Source organism: Ovis aries, chromosome 1 (genome assembly GCF_016772045.2).
Source record: "Ovis aries strain OAR_USU_Benz2616 breed Rambouillet chromosome 1, ARS-UI_Ramb_v3.0, whole genome shotgun sequence".
Taxonomy (NCBI): Eukaryota; Metazoa; Chordata; class Mammalia; order Artiodactyla; family Bovidae; genus Ovis; species Ovis aries.
In genome coordinates, this window is record NC_056054.1 from 169,595,499 (window position 1) to 169,616,713 (window position 21,215).

A 21,215-nucleotide genomic window follows, 5' to 3' on the forward strand; every position below is an offset into this window, starting at 1 on the left:
TGGGAGAAATTATAGACAAACCAAATAAACAAAAGAATATACCATCCTTGTTAAAAGGAATGATTAATACTAAAAGATGCTAATTCTACCCAAAATGACCTATAAAAGCAATGCAAACACAATAATAATCATCTTAGGAGGAATTTTGAGGCAGACTCTAAATTAAACTAAAATAGACTCTAAACTAAATAGACTAAGTAGTCTATTTAGATTAAATAGACTAAACAGTCTAAATAAACTCTAAACTAAAATAGACTCTAAACTTCCATCCAAATATATATATATATATATTTTTTATGAGTAACAAGCACTCTTGAAGAAGAAAAAAGTAGAAGGCCTTGTATTAAAAGGTATTAAGGAAGGGGTGGTCCTAAGATGGCAGAGGAATAGGACGGGAGACCACTTTCTCCCCCACAAATTCATGGAAAGAACATTTGAACGCTGAGCAAATTCCACAAAACAACTTCTGAACGCTGGCAGAGGACAAAAGGCACCCAGAAAGGCTGCCCATTGTCTTCGAAAGGAGGTAGGAAAAAATATAAAAGATAAAAAGAAAGACAAAAGAAGTAGGGATGGAGATCCATCCCAGGAAGGGAGTCTTTAAAAAGAGAGAAGTTTCCAAACACCAGGAAACACTCTCACCAGTGAGTCTGTGGTGAGCCTTGGAACCTCAGAGGGCAATATAACTGGGAGAAAAAATAAATAAATAATTAAACTCCACAGATTATGTGCTTAACTGCAACTCCCAACCAAGAAGCAGCACAGATGCTCGCATCCACCACTAACAAGTGGGGACTGGACAGGGAGGCGCTGGCTGCATTGCTTAGGGTAATGACTGGGCATGAATGCCCCAAGGGCAATCTGAGGGAACTAACTAGAAATAGCAACCCAGACTGTGGGATAGCTATCCAGCAAAAAGCCCTAACCTAAGACACCATCAGGCCCGCTAACAGAACAAAGGACTGAACAGAGCTAGCTGACTGCAGACTGGCCCATCCCCGACCAGAGACAGGCAGGCAAGGGCAGACAGAGCCAGAAGGGGGCAATCGTGGCCCCAGAGAGGCATCCTCTACCAAACTGCAAGCAGGCTTCATTGCTAACCAAGACTTCTTGGGATTCTGGATGGTTGACTTCTGCCAGGAGGGTCTCAGCCAGAGATCAGTTTCTCAGAAGAGACGCAGGGCACACCTGAGAAGGCACGCTGGTGTACACCCAGACCGAGCGGCAGGGATGGGGGAGGTGATAAGTCACAGCCCCTACTAGGGGCAACTGCGCTCACCAAGCACCTTGTTACCTGAGCTGCTTTGACCAAGGAAGGGCACAAAATGCAGGCCCAACCGCATGTGTGCCTTTGTGGAGTACCTGAGAACCTGAACCTGAATGGCTTAGACCTGGGAAGTGCATGCAAACCAGGGCCACCTCAGACATTTCCCGGCAGAGCAATCTACAGCCTGAACAGTGTAGACTGGGAAAGCACAGACGCCCTGAGTGGGGGCAAACCCAGTGTGACTGAGACACTGCGAGAACTCCCCACACATGCCACTGATATTTGTTTGCAGTGTTTCTCCCTCCCCACAGCACAGCTGAACAAGTAAACCTAAAAAAGTGACCACCACTGCCCCCTGTGTCAGGGCGGAAATTAGACACTGAAGAAGCCAGCAAACGGAAGAAGCTAAAATAAACAGAGGGAACCGCTTTGGAAGTGACAGGTGCAATAGATTAAAACCCTACAGTTAGCACCAACTACACAGGAAGGGGCCTATAGATCTTGAGAAGTGCAAGCCGGATCAAGGAACTAACTGAAAGCGAACTGACCTCACACTGTCCACAACAACACCAAAGTCCTAGATATATATTTACTATTATAACTTGTTTAATTCTTATTTTTCTATTTTTAAGTCCTCTAATACTCCTTTAATTTTCATTTTTATAACCTATTACTTTGCAAAAAAAAAGACTATTTTTAAAGCAAACCATATATACATATATATATATATAATTTATGACTTTGTTGTTTTTCTTTAATGTTGTATTTTTGAGAATCTAACCTCTACTCTAGATTTTTAATCTTTGCTTTTTGGTATTTGTTATCAACTTTGTACCTTTAAGAACCCAATCTTCAGTACCCATTTTTACTTGGGAGTGAGATTACTGGCTGGATTGCTTACTCCCCCTTTGGACTCTACTTTTTCTCCACCAGGTCATCTCTATCTCCCTCTTCCCCCTTTTCTTTTCTATCCAACTCTGTGAATCTCTTTGTGTGTTCCAGGCTGTGGAGAACACTTAGGGAACTGATTACTGGCTGGATATGTCTCTCTCCTTTTGATTTCCCCTTTTATCCTCCTGGCCACCTCTGTCTCCTTCCTACCTCTTCTCTTCTCTGTGTAACTCTGTGAATATCTCTGAGGGATCCAGACTGTGGAGAGCACATAGGGAAGTGATTAATGGCTAGCTTGCTCTTTCCTCTTTTGATTCCCCCTCTTCTCTTTCTGGGCACCTCTACCTCCCTCCTCCCTCTTCTCCTCTCCATGTAACTCTGTGTACCTCTCTGGGTGTCACTCACTGTGGAGAAACTTCATCATTAACCTCAATGTTTTATCATCAGTGCTGTACAGGTGGAGAAGTCTTGAGGCTACTGTAAGAATAAGACTGAAATCCAGAGGCAGGAGGCTTAAGCCAAAATTCTGAGAACAGCAGAGAACTCCTGACTCCAGGGAACCTTAATTGATAGGAGCTTATCAAACACCTTCATACCTACACTGAAACCAAGCACCACCCAAGGGCCAACAAGTTCCAGAGCAAGACATACCACACAAATTCTCCAGCAACACAGGAACATAGTCCTGAGCTTCAATATACAGGCTGCCCAAAGTCACACCAAATCCACTGACATCTCAAAACTCATTACTGGAGACTTCATCGCACTCCAGAGAGAAGAAATTCAGCTCTGCCCACCAGAACACAGTAACCAGGAAACCTTGACAAGCCACCCATCCAACCCCACACACAGTGAAGAACCTTCACAATAAAGAGGAACCACAAACTGCCAGAATACGGAAAGGCACTTTAAACACAGCAATATAAACAAGATGAAAAGGCAGATAAATGCCCAACAGGTAAAGGAATAGGGTAAATGCCCACCAAACCAAACAAAAGAGGAAGAGATAGGGAATCTACCTGATAAAGAATTCCAAATAATGATAGTGAAAATGATCTAAAACCTTGAAAACAAAATGGAGTTACAGATAAATAGCTTGGAGACAAGGATAGAGAAGATGCAAGAAATGTTTAACAAGGAGCTAGAAGAAATAAAAAAGAGCCATTATATAATGAATAATGCAATAAATGAGATGAATAACACTCTGGAAGGAACCAAAGGTAGAAGAACGGAGGCAGAAGATAAGATTAATGAAGTAGAAGAGAGAATGGTAGAAATAAATGAAACAGAGAAGAAAGAAAGAAAAAAGAATTAAAAGAAATGAGGACAACCTCAGAGACCTCTGGGACAATGATAAACTCCCCAACATTCGAATCATGAAAGTGAAAGTGAAGTCACTTAGTCGTGTCTGACTCTGTGCGACCCCATGGACTGTAGCCTACCAGGCTCCTTCCTCCATGGGATTCTCCAGGCAAGAGTACTGGAGTGGGTTGCCATTTCCTTCTCCAGGGAATCTTCCCAACCCAGGGATTGAACCCTGGTCTCCTGAATTCCAGGCAGACTCTTTAACCTCTGAGCCACCAGGAAAGACCTCTGGGACAATATTAAACTCCCCAACATTAGAATCATAGGAGTCTCAGAAGAAGAAGACAAAAAGAAAGGTCATGAGAAAATACTTGAGGAAATAATAGTTGAAAACTTCCCTAAAATGGGGAAGCAAATAGTCACCCAAGTCCAAGAAACCCAGAGAGTCCCAAACAGGATAAACCCAAGGTGAAACACCTCAAGACATATCTTAATCAAATTAACAAAGATCAAACACAAAGAACAAATATTAAAAGCATCAAGGGAAACAAACAAACAAACAACACACAAGAGGATTCCCATAAGGATAACAGCTGATCTTTCAATAGAAACTCTTCAGGCCAGAAGGGAATGGCAGGACATACTTACAGTGATGAAAGACAATAACCTACAGCCCAGATTACCATACCCAGCAAGGATCTCATTCAAATATGAAGGACTAATCAAAGGCTTTACAGACAAGCAAAAGCTGAGAGAATTCAGCACCACCAAACCAGCTCTCCAACAAATGCTAAAAGATCTTCTCTAGACGGGAAACAGAGAAAGGGTATATAAACTTAAACACAAAACAGTAAAGTAAATGGCAATGGGATCATATTTATCAATAATTACCTTAAACCTAAATGGGTTGAATGCCCCAATCAAAAGACAAAGACTGGCTGAATGGATACAAAAACAAGACCCCTATATATGTTGTCTACAAGAGACCCACCTCAAAACAAGGGACACATACAGACTGAAAGTGAAGGGCTGGAAAAAAAAAAAAAATTCCACGCAAATAGAGACCAAAAGAAAGCAGGAGTAGCAATACTCATATCAGATAAAATAGACTTTAAAACAAAGGCTGTGAAAGAGACAAAGAAGGACACTACATAATGATTAAAGGATCAATCCAAAAAGAAGATATAACAATTATAAATATATATGCACCCAACGTAGGAGCACTGCAATATCTAAGACAAATGCTAACAAGTATGAATGGGGAAAATAACAATAACACAGTAATAGTGGGAGACTTTAATACCTATGGATAGATCAACTAAACAGAAAATTAACAAGGAAACACAAACTTTAAATGATACAATAAACCATTTAGACTTAATTGATATCTATAGGACAATTCACCCCAAAACAATGAATTTCACCTTTTTCTCAAAGTGCACATGGAACCGTCTTCAGGATAGATCACATCCTGGGCCATAAATCTAGCCTTGGTAAATTCAAAAAAATTGAAATCATTCCAAGCATCTTTTCTGACCACAATGCAGTAAGATTGGATGTCAATTACAGGAGAAAAACTATTAAAAATTCAAACATATGGAGGCAGAACAAAAAACATATCACAGAAGAAATCAAAAAATAAATCAAAATATGCATAGAAAAGAATGAAAATGAAAACACAACAACCCAAAACCTATGGGACTCTGTAAAAGCAGTGCTAAGGGGAAGGTTCCTAGCAATATAGGTTTACCTCAAGAAACAAGAAAAAAAGTCAAACAAATAACCTAACTCTACACCTAAAGCAACTAGAAAAGGAAGAAATGAAGAATCCCAGAGTTAGTAGAAGGAAAGATATCTTTAAAAATTGGGCAGAAATAAATGCAAAAGAAACAAAAGAGACCATAGCAAAAATCAACAAAGCCAAAAGCTGGTTCTTTGAGAAGATAAATTAAATTGACAAACTATTTGCCAGACTCGTCAAGAAACAAAGGGAGAAAAATTAAATCGACAAAATTAGAAATGAAAATGGAGAGATCAGGACAAAACAGAAATACAAAGGATCGTAAGAGACTACTATCAACAACTATATGCTGATAAAATGGACAACGTGGAAGAAATGGACAAATTTTTAGAAAAGTACACCTTTCCAAAACTGAACCAGGAAGAAATGGAAAATCTTAACAGACTCATCACAAGCACGGAGATTGAAACTGTAATCAGAAATCTTCCAGCAAACAAAAGCCCAGGACCAGACTCCTTCACAGATGAATTCTACCAAAAATTTAGAGAAGAGCTAACACCTAACCTACTCAAACTCTTCCAGAAAATTGTAGAGGAAGGTAAACTGCCAAACTCATTCTATGAGGCCACCATTACCTTAATACCAAAACCTGACAAAGATGCCACAATAAAAGAAAGCTACAGGCCCATATCACTGATGAACATAGATGCAAAAATCCTTAACAAAATTCTAGCAAACAGAATCCAACAGCAGATTAAAAAGATCATACATCATGACCAAGTGGGTTTTATCCCAGGGATGCAAGGATTCTTCAATATCCACAAATGAGTCAACATAATACACCACATTAACAAATTGAAAAATAAAAACCATATGATTTTCTCAATAGATGCAGAGAAAGCCTTTGACAAAATTCAACAACCATTTATGATAAAAACTCTCCAAAAATCAGGAATAGAAGGAACATATCTCAATATAATAAAAGCTGCATATGAGAAACCCAGAACAAATATTATCCTCAATGGTGAAAAATTGAAAGCATTTCCCCTAAAGTCAGGAACAAGGAAAGGGTGCCCACTCTCATCATTACCATTCAACATAGTTTTGGAAGTTTTAGGCACAGCAATCTAAGCATAAAAAGAAAGAAAAAAAAAAAAAAGGAATCCAGATTGGAAAGAAGAAGTAAAACTCTCACTGTTTGCAGATGACATGATCCTTTACATAGAAAACCTAAAGCCTCGACCAGAAAATTATTAGAGCTAATCAATGAATATAGTAAAGTTGCAGGATATAAAATAAACTCAAAAAGATTAAAGATCTAAACATAAGACCAGAAACTATAAATCTCCTAGAGGAAAACATAGGCAAAACACTCTCCAACATAAATCACAGCGGGATCCTCTATGAATCATCTCCCAGAATATTGGAAATAAAAGCAAAAATAAACAAATGGGACCTAATTAAAATTAAAATCTTTTGCACAACAAAGGAAACTATAAGCAAGGTGAAAAGACAACCTTCAGAATGGGAGAAAATAATAGCAAATGAAGCAACTGACAAACAACTAATCTCAAAAATATACAAGCAACTCCTGCAGCTCAATTCCAGAAAAATAAACTACCCAATCAAAAAATGGGCCAAAGAACTAAAAAGACATTTCTCCAAAGAAGACATACAGATGGCTAACAACCACATGAAAAGATGCCCAACATCACTCATTAGCAGAGAAATGCAAATCAAAACCACAATGAGGTACCAATTCAGGCCAGTCAGAATGACTTTAATCCAAAAGTCTACAAGCAGGAAATGCTGGAGAGGGTGTGGAGAAAAGGGAACCCTCTTACACTATTGATGGAAATGCAAACTAGTACAGCCACTATGGAGAACAGTGTGGAGATTCCTTAAAAAACTGGAAATAGAACTGCCATATGACCCAGCAATCTCAGTGCTGGGCATACACACTGAGGGAATCAGAATTGAGATAGACTCGTGTGCCCTAATGTTGATCGCAGCACTGTTTATAATAGCCAGGACATGGAAGCAACCTAGATGTCCATCAGCAGATGAATGGATAAGAAATTTGTGATACATATACACAATAGAATATTACTCAGCCATTGAAAAAAAAAATTGAGTCACTTCTAATGAGGTGGATGAAACTGGAGCCTATTATACAGAGTGAGGTAAGCCAGAAAGAAAAACACCAATACAGTATACTAACGCTATATATGGAATTTAGAAAGATGGTAATGATAACCCTGCATGCGAAATAGCAAAAGAGACACAGATGTATAGAACAGTCTTTTGGACTCTGGGAGAGTGTGAGGGTGGGATGGTATGGGAGAATGGCATTGAAACATGTATATTATCATATGTGAAACGAATCGCCAGTTCATGTTCAATGCATGATACAGGGTGCTCGGGGTGGGTGCACTGCAATGACCCAGAGAGATGTGATGGGGAGGGAGGAGGGAGGGGGGCTCAGGATAGGGAACTCATGTACACCCGTGGTGGACTCATGTCAATGTATGACAAAACCAATACAATACTGTAAATTAATTAGCCTCCAATGAAATAAATTTATATTTTTAAAAAATTAACATAAAAATTAAAAAAATAAAAGATATGAAGGTTTTTATACTGGCTATATCAACAAGGCCAGTATAAAAGCAATGATTAAAAAAAAAAAAAACATACACACACAAATCTGTCAGAATGGTTTCCAGAAGCAGATACAAACATACGTTGCCACTTGATTTACAAACAATATGTCAGTGTTAAAAGAAAAATAAAATATTATTTTCTCAATAAATACACTAAGTCAACTGGATTTCTCTATGACAAAAAATAGTCCATCTTACTTCATATCGTACACAAAACCTCAATTTTAATTATACTGTAGAAAAGTGAATACAAAACAATAAAATCTTTTTATCAAGATGAAAAGGATAGCTATAAAATGTCAAATTGCTCATTAGAATTAAGAATTATACCACTGAGAGTCAAAAGTGAAGCCATAAATTATCAGAAGTTATTGTCAATGCACATATTTGATAAAGAACTTCTAGCTGAAATACATAAAAACCCTTACAATTGATAAGAATATTACTGACTCTGCAGTAGATAATATGGGCAAATGACTGGAATTTATGCACTATAAAAATGGTATGAAATGGTCACCAAACTTACAAAAATATGTTTAAAATCATTACTCATCACAAAAACACAATTTAAAATTGCAATGCAATACAGCTGTGTACTGAAAAGAATGACTACAATGAAATAAAGATAATACCAAATGTTAGGAAAAAAAATAAAGTATAAATGAAAATCTTGTTTACATCTGGTATCAATTTAAATAGAATCATCCAACCAAATCCTTTGCACTATCTTCTAGGGCTAAACATACAAACATATTGTGATTCAGCAACGCCACACCTAGGTACTCAGCTAAAATAAATGAGTACATGATTTGCCAAAGACATGTGAAAAGGTGTTTTTAGTAGGCCTTTACTTGATGATGATGATGTTGTTGTTAAGTCACTAAGTTATATCCAACTCTTTTGCAACCCCATGGACTGTAGCCTGCCAGGCTCCTCTGTCCATGGGACTTCCCCAGCAAGAATATTGAAATGGGTGGCCATTTCTTTCTCTAGGGGTTCTTCCCAGACCAGGGATCAAATCCAAATCTCCTGCATTGGAAGGTGAGTTCTTTACCACTGTTCCAGGAAGAAAGCCCCCTTTACACGATAGTCCCAATTATAAAAAAAAAACACAAAGAAAGGCCCATCAAATTCAGTAAACTGTGACATAGTCATGCAATACAATGCCATATCACTATGAAAACAAACAAATTTGTAATTTACAACATCATGAATAAACATGAGAAACATAATATCACAAAATAATTCAGACAATAAAATTCCATTGTTACATAGTTTTAAGGCATACATGAATTATCTAAAACGAGAATATGGATTACCTTATGAGTGTAACACTTAGTAGGAAAGAGAATGAGGGACCTTGGCAAAGTAATGTCTCTGCTTTTTAATATGCTATCTAGGTTGGTCATAACTTTCCTTCAAAAGAGTAAGTGTCTTTTAATTTCATGGCTGCAATCACCATCTGCAGTGATTTTGGAGCCCAAAAATATAAAGTCGGAGTGAAAATAATAAGTTTACAGTAGAGAGAACTAAGGGATACTATCTTAACAAACTGATTTTAACTGGGATCAACAACACTGAGAATAATACAATAGTATGTCTGTGATATGCATCCCTAAAGTGCATAATTTCAATCAAATCCCGAGAAAACAGACAAGAAACAGAAAATGGAAGACATTCTATTTTTCAGAAAGATTCAGGTCAAGCAAAACTATTAAAGAAACTCTGTGAAATTAAAGTTGCTAAAGAGTGAAAGCAACTAAATACAATGAGTACTCCTCTGTTGAATCCTATATCAAAGAAAGAACAAAACCTATAGAGGACATTGTTGAGACAACTGACAGGATTTAGGTATGAACTGTGGATAATGTTTGATATATATATATATACACATATATATATATTTATTTATTTATTTTGATTAAAAATTACTATGGTTTTAAAAAGAATGTCTTTATCCTTGTTTTTAAGGAAATGTATACAATAATATTGAGGTGCAGGACACATAATATATTAAATGTACTCTCCAATATAAAATTTATTTTCATATCCAGTGGTGTCCATTTCTTTGTGATTAACCTTTGAGAATGATCTGAATTTTCTGGATTAAACCCTGAGGGACTGTATATATAGCTATTGGTCACAAACAAATGAGCTACTGGTCATAGATATGAATTTAATCCAGTACACGAATGATGTTATAATGGTGCCCTATTGAATTAGATGTAAAATACACTGGTTGATTCAATTGTGCATTGTAACCGTAAGTCTGCAAAGAAAATGTGTACATACAAACTCACTTTGAAATATGTTGTATGTAGGCAGTTCATACTGAACCTATATTTATGTGTTTATATCCATATTCTTGAAATATTATTTATATTAAAGTCTGCCACCTGAGTGCTATATTGACTACACAGTGAGGTTTAAAACAGTATATAGCCATTTAAAAAACAACTCATCTGGGTAAGAGAGGGCAATTATCATTATTGGCTGCCACTTATGTAAGTTAAATCCCACATATAAATATAGTCTCAAGAGAAGATGACAGATTGCCTCTTTGTTAAATTAAGAAGGTTCAAAGAGCAACATTTCATAAAAAAAATTGCCCTGCTACCTCTACACAGGCTGTACCTACTGGTATTTGTAATCAGACTAAAGTACACAATTAGACAGAGCTTGTCTGGGTTCATAGCTCTACATCATATTCAGAAATTTTCTTTTGATGGATGGCATGTTGCCAACAAGCTCATCTGGGAACATCAGAGATAGAGTGAAACACATTAAAGCAGTCACATAAGTAACAGATCAATGACTAAAACATCTTTTCATTGATGCAATCAGAACACTACAGGAAGTAAAGATTATTGGTAATATTTTTTTCATTTTTTTAGCTACTATGAAGCAATAATGTGATTGATAAGGGTGGAGAAGTATAACTGTGTCTTGTATACTATCCTATGTGGGCATGTATATTAACAAGTGAAGTAAGTACTCTGAATAAAGAAACTTTAAAGACAACATAAATCATCTTATCTACATTATTACTGAGTTTCCCAGGGAGCTCAGTAGTAAGGAATCTGCCTGCTAATCCAGGAGACACAGGTTCAATCCCTGGGTCTGGAAGATCCCTTAGAGAAGAACATGGCAACACATTCCACTGTTCTGCCTAGAAAATTCCATGAAATGAGGAGCCCTGTGGGATACAGTCCATGGGGACACAAAGAGTCAGGTACAACTGAACACACAGAGGCATGCATATTGTTACTATCATTAACAAGTAACAAAGACAATAGCTGTTTGATACTTATTATATTTAACACTTGAATCTATACATTTCAGGGAATACTAATAAATGCATTCAAATATTTAATAACTTTCTATTTGATTTGACTCATCTGTTCAATAGGATTGGTATTACTTGTCTTATAACACACAGTATACATGTAATAGAATGCCATTATAGGTTTGCTTCAGTAAACCTTCCATTTAGTGAGATAGAAACTGAGTAAGTGATGCTCACAAACACATTTTTAGAGCCTACCATGGTACTTGACACATATATTTACCTCATAAATATTTGTTAAACGATTTTTTTTTTTTTGCAAATATTTGGATAGGAATGAGGGAGAACATTAAATTATCAGAACTAGTCAAAGATGGAACATGCTGGACAAAGAGTCATCACATTTTCTAATGGAAAATTTCCAAACAGATACATTAAATTATGGAACTGAGAAACTTGAAGTTAATTAGAGTTTGACCTAGTATCAGTGTATTTCCAGGTTGTTTTTTTTTTTTTTTTAAACCTCTGAATCAGATGTAATTGAAATCTCCTGTGAAGTGAAAGTTGCTCAGTAATGTCTGACTCTTTGCAACCCTATGGACTAAACATATACAGTCCATTGAGTTCTCTAGGCCAAAATAATGGAGTGGGTAGCTGTTCCCTTCTCCAGGGGATCTTCCCAACCCAGGGACTGAACCCAGGTCTCCCATATTGCAGGTGCATTCTTTACCAGCTGAGTCACCAGGGAAGCCCATTAAATCTCATGAAGAAGTCTTATTCACAAGAGATTTTTTTTGTTTTTGTTTTTAACAGGTACATAATAAAAACATTTAAAACCAGCTGCAAAAGGGGATATGTGAAATATGTTGGTTCATGTATATAAAACAATCAAAGATGAGTTTAGCCTCTGTCAATGGAGTTATGGTAACTGATAACATTGCTATAAGCGTGGATGGTGTCTCCAGAGCTTTTTTAAACTTCATGGCCCTTGGATTATCATCAATAAATCAAACAGTTTTCCTACTCAATGTGAAGTATCAGCAACATTAATTCATCAGCTTTGATTCTTTCTAATATATGCCAGCCTTCATAAAACTAAACATTAAGCAACATAGTTAGGTTCATAATGTTATCCTCTTTGGGCTATATCCATGTTAAGTCACTTGAGTTGTGCCTTATGCTTTGCAACCCTTTGAACCCGATAGGCTCCTCTGTCCATGGGATTCTCCAGGTGGCAATACTGGAATGGGTTACCCTACCATACTTCAGGGGACCTTCCTGACCCAGTGATAGAACCCATGTCTCCTGCACTGACAGAAGGGTTCTTTACCACTAGCACCACCTGGAGAACAAATTCATGAGAGTTAAGTCACCACAGGTCACATAGTTAGACAGGTTAACTCTTGGGTCTTAACTCATATTTCTATACCCTTTGGTGTCTACATCATGGTCAGTATTTGCAATTTGATTAACTGAATTTATAAAATGGGGAGAAAATAAAACTTCTTTAGGTTCTTGACTCATCACAGTAAATGTGTTTATATCTTCTATCAATAAATGGCAAAAGCATCTGAAGAGAAACACTTTTATTCCCTTGTCACTTCACTTAAGCATTTTTAAACCTACCTAGGAATCATCACCTTTCAAAATCAGTCAACCAGTCTTTCAATTTTTATATTTCTTTGGCTTGTGAGATCTTAGTTTCCTGATCAGGTAGTGAGCCCACCCCACCTGATAAGCAATGAAAGCTTGGAATCCTAACCACTGAACCACCAAGGGATTCCCCAGACTTTTCTTTGACTTCTCTACCTTACAAGCTTCTTTGAATAAAGTACTTGATTAGGAAATCAGAAAGACAAAGCAAACAATTCTGTCTTCCTTAGTGTTGAAAGTTTAAGGAGTTGAAGTAAATTAGTGTAGCAGTACTACTTTCTCAGAAAGCATAAGATAAATTTAATATGCACTCTAAGAATTTGCTTTCCTAAAGAATACATTTTTAATTTAATATCATTCCTACTTTCCCTTTTGCAAATAATTTTGACAGGTGGAAAATAAGAAAGTTCTTATTGTCATTGTTCAGTTGCTTAGTTGTGTCCTACTCTTTACAACCCCATAACTGCAGCACACCAGGCTTCCCTGTCCTTCACTATCTCCTAGAACTTGCTCAAATTTATGTCCATTGAGTCAGTAACACCATCCAACAATTTCATCCTCTGTCATCCCCTTCTCTTCCCACCTTCAATCTTTCCCAGCATCTGGGTCTTCTTCAGTGAGTTGGCCCTACACATCAGGTGGTCAAAATATTGTAGCTTCAGCTACATCAAGACTTCCAATGAATATTCAGGGTTGATTTCTTTTAGAATTGACTAGTTTGATCTCTTAGCAGTCCAAGAGACTCTCAAGAGTCTTCTCCAACATCACAGTTCAAAAATATCAATTATTTGGTGCTCAGCTCTCTTTATGGTCTAACTCTTACATCCATCCATGACTACCAGAAAAACCACAGCTTTAACTAGATGGACTTTTGTCAGCAAAATGATGACTCTGCTTTTTAACACAATGTCTAGATTTGTCATAATTTTTCTTCCAAGGAGCAGGTGTCTCTGAATTTTGTGGCTATAGTCACCATCCACAGTGACTTTGGATCACAAGAAAATGAAATCTGACACTGTTTCCACTTTTCCCCCATCTATTTGACATAAAGTGATGAGACCAGATGTAATGATCTTCATTTTTTTAATGTTGAGTTTTAAGCCCGCTTTTTTACTCTCCTTTCACTTTCATCAAGAGGCTCTTTAGTTCCTCTTCATTTTGTGCCATTAAAGTGGTATCATCTGCATATCTGAGGTTGTTGATACTTCTCCTGGCAATCTTGATTCCAGCTTGTGAGTCATCCAGCCCAATATTTCATATGATGTACTCTGCATATATGTTAAATATGCAGGGTCACAATATACAACCTTGATGTACTCCTTTCCCACTCAACACCCAGTAAAGCTATACATGCTCAATGAGCAACCGCAGTGGGACAACGATGACACCAGACATGTTACCCACCTATGCTGAATGGCTGAAGGACATGTTCCTGCTCATTAGGGCCTGAAAATATGTGGTCCACTGGAGGAGGCAGTGGCAAACCACTTCAATTTTCTTGCCTTCTGAACCCCATGAAGAGTATGAAAAGGCAAAAAGGTACTGAGAGGGTAACAGGCAGGAAGGCCAGGGGTCTCCAAATGGAGGAAATAGCCTGCAAATGTCAGACATTTTTATCTCTCTTAAGCAGCAGGAGGAAACAAACTAGTGATATTTTTTCCTTCTCTATACAAATTTAAAAAGAGGTTTCTCTTAAAATTCTGTGTTGCCATAGTGACACTTGGTCTCACCTGATGTTAACCAATGCCCTTTTCTTATGGAAATGTTTATCTTAAGCTATGCTAATGTACTATACATTTACCCCAAACTCTGTCTTCAAGTTGATTCCGCCTTTTGACTCAGAACCTACTTGACAAACCAGTGTGTTATACTCAGGTATTTTTCCTCTAATCTATTTAAATGAAACTATTGGTATGGTGATCTGCCCTTCTTCAAGATTCAAGTTAATCATTTTATGGCCCAGGATGAAATATCTGGTGGTAAAGATTATCACAAAATGCATCTTATGGGTGAGGGGCCAGGTGCCATTCTGAGTTTGAGGCATTCCTTTCTTTCATTAACAGACTGATCAGTTCAGTTCAGTCACTCAGTTGTGTCTGACTCTTTGCGACCCCATGAATCGCAGCATGCCAGGCCTCCATGTTCATCACCAACTCCCGGAGTTCACTCAGACTCATGTCCATTGAGTCAGTGATGCCATACAGCCATCCCATCCTCTGTCGTTCCCTTCTCCTCCTGCCCCCAATTACTCCCAGCATCAGAATCTTTTCCAGTGAGTCAACTCTTTGCATGAGGTGGCCAAAGTACTGGAGTTTCAGCTTTAACGTCATTCCTTTCAAAGTAATCCCAGGACTAATCTTCAGAATGGATTGGTTGGATCTCCTTGCAGTCCAAGGGACTCTCAAGAGTCTTCTCCAACACCACAGTTCAAAAGCACCAATTCTTCGGTGCTCAGCCTTCTTTCTTCACAGTCCAACTCTCAGATCCATACATGACCACAGGGAAAATCATAGCCTTGACTAGACAGATTTAGTCGGCAAAGTAATGTCTCTGCTTTTGAATAGGCTGTCTAGGTTGGTCATAACTTTTCTTCCAAGGGGTAAGTGTCTTAATTTCATGGCTGCAATCAGCATTTGTAGTGATTTTGGAGCCCCCCCAAAAATGTAGTCTGACACAGTTTCCCCTGTTTCCCCATCTATTTCTGATGAAATGATGGGACCAGATGCCATGATCTTCGTTTTCTGAATGTTGAGCTTTAAGCCAACTTTTTCACTCTCCACTTTCCCTTTCAGCAAGAGGCTTTTTAGTTCCTCTTCAATTTCTGCCATAAGGGTGGTGTCATCTGCATATCTGAGGTTATTGATATTTCTCCCGGCAATCTTGATTCCAGCTTGTGTTTCTTCCAGCCCAGCGTTTCTGAAGAGGTGGCAAGAATACACAGAAGAACTATACAGAAAAGATTTTCACGACCCAGATAATCACGATGATGTGATCACTCATCTAGAGCCAGGCATCCTGGAATGTGAAATCAAGTGGGCCTTAGAAAGCATCACTGCGAACAAAGCTAGTTGAGGTAATGGAATTCCAGTTGAGCTCTTTCTAATCCTGAAAGATGATGCTGTGAAAGTGCTGCACTCAATATGCCAGCAAATTTGGAAAACTCAGCAGTGGCCACAAGACTGTAAAAGGTCAATTTTCATTCCAATCCCAAAGAAAGGCAATGCCAAAGAATGCTCAAACCACCACACAATTGCACTCATCTCACATGCTAGTAAAGCAATGCTCAAAATTCTCCAAGCCAGGCTTCAGCAATACATGAACCATGACCTTCCAGATGTTCAAGCTGATTTCAGAAAAGGCAGAGGAACCAGAGATCAAATTGCCATCATCTGTTGGATCACGGAAAAAGCAAGAGAGTTCCAGAGAAACATCTATTTCTGCTTTATTGACTATTCCAAAGCCTTTGACTGTGTGGATCACAATAAACTGTGGAAAATTCTGAGAGAGATGGGAATACCAGATCACCTGACCTACCTCTTGAGAAACCTGCATGCAGGTCAGGAAGCAACAGCTAGAACTGGACATGGAACAACAGACTGGTTCCAAATAGGAAAAGGAGTACGTCAAGGCTGTATATTGTCACCCTGCTTATTTATCTTATATGCAGAGTACATCATGAGAAACAGACTTCTAGTGACTATATAACATCCAGCTGAAGACTAGTAAGTTGATACTCTTTCTGCCCCCTTCTGATGCCTATGTCAGAAGCTTCTCTGTCTCCTTTATACTTTAATAAATCTTTATTACACAAAAGCTCTGAGCGGTCAATGCTCATCTCTGGCCCCGAATAGAACTCTTCTCCTCCAGGGGCCAAGAATCCCAGCATGGTGATTCAACAACAACCTTTCAGTATGACACTGAAAGATGAGTCCCCCAGGTTGGTAGGTGTCCAATATACTACTGGGAAAGAGTGGAGAAATAGCTGCAGAAAGAATGAGGAGGCTGAACCAAAGCAGAAACGATGCCTGGTTGTGAACGTGTCTGGTGGTGAAAGTAAAGCGTGATGCTGTAAAGAATATTGCTTAGGAACATGGAATGTTAGCTTCATGAATCATGGTAACTTGAATGTGATCAAATAGGAGATCACAAGAGTAATTATCAACTTTTGAGATATCAGTGAACTTAAATGGATGTGAATGGGCAAATGTAACTCCGATGACCATTATATCTACTTCTATGGGCAAGAATCCCTTATTAAAAATGGAGTAACCCTCACAGTCATCAAAAGATTCCAAAATGTAATACTTTCTTGCAATCTCAAAAGTAAGAGAATGATCATGGTTCATTTCCAAGGTAAACTATTCAACATCACAGTGATCCAAATAAGCAAATAAATGTTTCCAATTATCAACAAACCAAATGTATACAAACATTCCATACACTAACAACATAGGCACCCTATAACAGCTGAAAAATAAGCTTCAAAAGATTTGCTTAGCAGAAAATGAATGGAAAAGAAAGAAATAAGAAAAAAAGATTCTACATTGATGAAGAAAGATATATATCTGTCAGTTCAGTTCAGTTCAGTTCAGTTCAGTTCAGTTCAGTCTCTCAGTCATATCTGACTGTTTGTGACCCCATGGACTGCAGCACACCAGGCCTCTCTGTCCATCACCAACTCCCAGAGTTCACTAAAACTCATGTCCATTGAGTCATTGATGCTATCCAACCATCTCATTCTCTGTTGTCCCCTTCTCCTGCTTTCAATCTTTCCCAGCATCACGGTCTTTTTAAATGAGTCAACTCTTTGCATAAAGTGGTCAAAGTATTGGAGTTTCAGCTTCAACATCAATCTTTCAAATAAACACCCAGGACTGATTCCTTTAGGATGGACTGGTCAGATCTCCTCGCAGTCCAAGGGACTCTTCTATGATCTTTGTTTACTGAATGTTGAGCGTTAAGCCAGCTTTTTCACTTTCCTCTTTCACTTTCATCAAGAGGCTCGTTAAATCTTCTTCACTTTCTGCCATAAGGGTGGTGTCATCTGCATATCTGAGGTTATTGATATTTCTCCTGGCAAACTTGATTTCAGATTCCACTTCATCCAGCCCAGCATTTTTCATGATACTGCATACAAGTTAAATAAGTAGGGTGACAATATACAATCTTGACGTACTCCTTTCCCTATTTAGAACCAGTCGTTGTTTCCTATCCAGTTCTAACTGTTGCTTCCTGACCTGCGTATAGATTTCTCAAGAGCCAGATCAGGTGGTCTGGTATTCCCTTCTCTTTAAGAATTTTCCACAGTTTATTGTGATCCACCAGGTCGATGGCTTTGCATCGTCAATAAAGCAGAAGTAGGTGTTTTCCTGGAATTCTCTTGCTTTTTTGATTATCCAGGAGATGTTGGTAATTTGATCTCTGGTTCCTCTGCCTTTTTTAAAACCAGCTTGAACATCTGGAAGTTCACAGTTCACTTATTGTTGAAGTCTCACTTGGAGAATTTTGGGCATTGCTTTATTAGTGTGTGAGTTGAGTGCAATTGTGTGGTAGTTGGAGCATTCTTTGGCATTGCCTCTCTTTGGGGATTGAAATGTAAACTGACCTTTCCTAGTTCTATGCCCACTGCTTAGTTTTCCAAATTTGGTGGCATATTGAGTGCAACTTTCACAGCATCATCTTTTACGATTTGAAATAGCTCAATGGAATTCCATCACCTCCACTTGCTTTGTTCGTAGTGATACTTCCTAAGGCCCAGTTGACTTCACATTCCAGGATGTCTGGCTCTAGGTAAGTGATCACACCATCATGATTATCTGGGTTGTGAAGATCTTTTTTGTACAGTCAATTCCATATTGTTTTTGTCCTCAAGTTTTGTTGAAGTTCTTACCTAGAATTTCTCTACTTGGCTGCTGTAGAATAATATTATCAGCTTGTTCCAGAACAGATAGCTGTGCAAATCAACAAATAAAGAGAAAATCAAAAAATCCTCAGAAATATGCAGAGCTGAAGTAATTAGCCCTCTTATACTTTTTGTGTCCCTGAATGCTTAAGAATTTTATATAGGTTTTAGAAATGGCATGACTTAGCTCCATGCTCTAAATCTCATTGTTATTATGATCACTGATAGTGTTTATAGAGCTTAATATCATTAAATAATAATTCATTATGTATACTTCTTTAATTTTTTTTTAAGTATCACCTCATTTAAAATTTACAATGATCTAGCATTCAATCCTGGTTCCCTGTTGTTGGCTTTGATAGCAAAGAATCTGCCTGCAGTGCAGGAGACCTGGATTCTATCTCTGGGTTGGAAAGATCCCCTAGAGGAGGAAATGGAAACCCACTCCAGTATTCTTCTCTAGAAAATCCCATGTAGAGAGGAGCCTTGTGGACTACAGTCCATGGGGTCTCAAAGTGTCAGACACGACTAAGCTACTAACACTTTCTCAGCATGCAACCCAGATACCTTTATTTTATCCATGTTACACTATCCACCAAATATTCATTTAATATATATGACATGTTAAACCATGCAAATATGTAAAGATCTTGCAATTCTTCCTTAACATGAAGATGGCATATGCTATGTGATTTAGTCCTTAACCTTTGCTTTAGTTTTTCAAAAGTTTGGTAATTTGTATTATAAACAAATGACCTGGAAACTGAAGTGAAGTGTAGCTATTTTCAGAATGGCTGAGAATGGTTGTTCAAAATCTGTATATGAGCTCTAAATGAGAGTATCTCATATAAGGAGTAACAACATGTGAGTAAAAGGGCTTAGCTAGGCTGAGCGCCAAAGAATTGATGCTTTTGAACTATGGTGTTGGAGAAGACTCTTGAGAGTCCCTTGGACTGCAAGGAGATCCAACCAGTCCATTCTGTAGGAGATCAGCCTTGGGATTTCTTTGGAAGGAATGATGCTAAAGCTGAAACTCCAGTTCTTTGGCCACCTCACACGAAGAGTTGACTCATTGGAAAAGACTCTAATGCTGGGAGGGATTGAGGACAGGAGGAGAAGGTGCCAACAGAGGAAGAGATGGCTGGATGGCATCACTGACTCAATGGACGTGAGTCTGAGTGAACTCCGGGAGTTGGTGATGGACAGGGAGGCCTGGTGTGCTGCGATTCACGGGGTCGCAGAGTCAGACATGACTGAGCGACTGAACTGAACTGAACTGAGGGCTTCTTAACCTCCAAAAACTATAAACATGAATCAATATAAGCTGTGCTGTCTTTGTCAAAATTACTAATGAGAAATATACAACAGACTTTTTAAATAATTATTACATTTATCCTTCCATGTATCCACTGTCTTCCCAGGTGGCTCAGTGATAAAGAATGCACCTGCCAATGCAGGAGTCATAGGAAACTTGAGTTCAATCCCTGGGTCAGGAAGAACCCTTGGAGAAAGAAATGACAATTCACTCCTGTATTCTTGTCTAAGAAATCTCATGGACAGAAGAGTCTGACAGGTTATAGTCCATGAGGTCATGAGTCAAACATGACTGAGCACACACACACAAAACAAAACATAATCAGAAGGATAGGATAAATGTTGTTGTTGTTTGTCTTTTAGTCAGTGAGTTATGTCCAACTCTTGGGACCCCATGGGCTGTAGCTCTCCAGGCTCTTCTGTTCTTGGGATTTCCCAGGTATGAATACTGGAGGTGGTTCCCATTTCTTCTCCAGGGGATCTTCCTGATTCAGGGATCCAACCCATGTTTCTTCTGCAGCTCCTACAGTAGTGGGTGGATTCTTTATCACTGAGCCACTTGGAAAGTACAAGCTTCTAGCCACCATTGCAAGTACACCTTGTGGTTCTTTTCTAATCAATCAATCCTAATTGAAACAGGGAAAACATAAGATATCATCTCCAGATACTGTGCTAGGTATTTTACTATATTATGTTTTAATGGTGGTTAGTAATTTTTAAAGTTATTTGCTAGATATGTGCATGATAATGAAGATTTTAGAGCAGAGGTAGTGATACTTTGGAAAGAGGAGCCATTTCTAAACTAAAACCAGTAATATCTAATCTTATAACATCCCATCTGCCTATGAAAACAGCATATAAAATAAATCTATAAATTGAGATGTTTTTTCTTTAAATAGTAATTACTTTAAATTTGTAAATTTATCCACTACAAAGATTACATAATTTCAGTTATTACGTAGGAACTTTTATATTGTTGAGTTAGTTTCTTTCTATTTCTGAAAATATCATGAAAGGTGTTGAGTCTTCTCAAGTGCTCTTTGTGTAGAGATAATCACGTGCTTCCTCACACACTGCCCTGCTACATTCTGCTGATGTGGCATAATATGTTAATCAATTTTCACAAGCTAAACCATCCTTGCATTCCAGGAATAAATCACATTATCATGGTTTATAATTCTTATATACGCAAC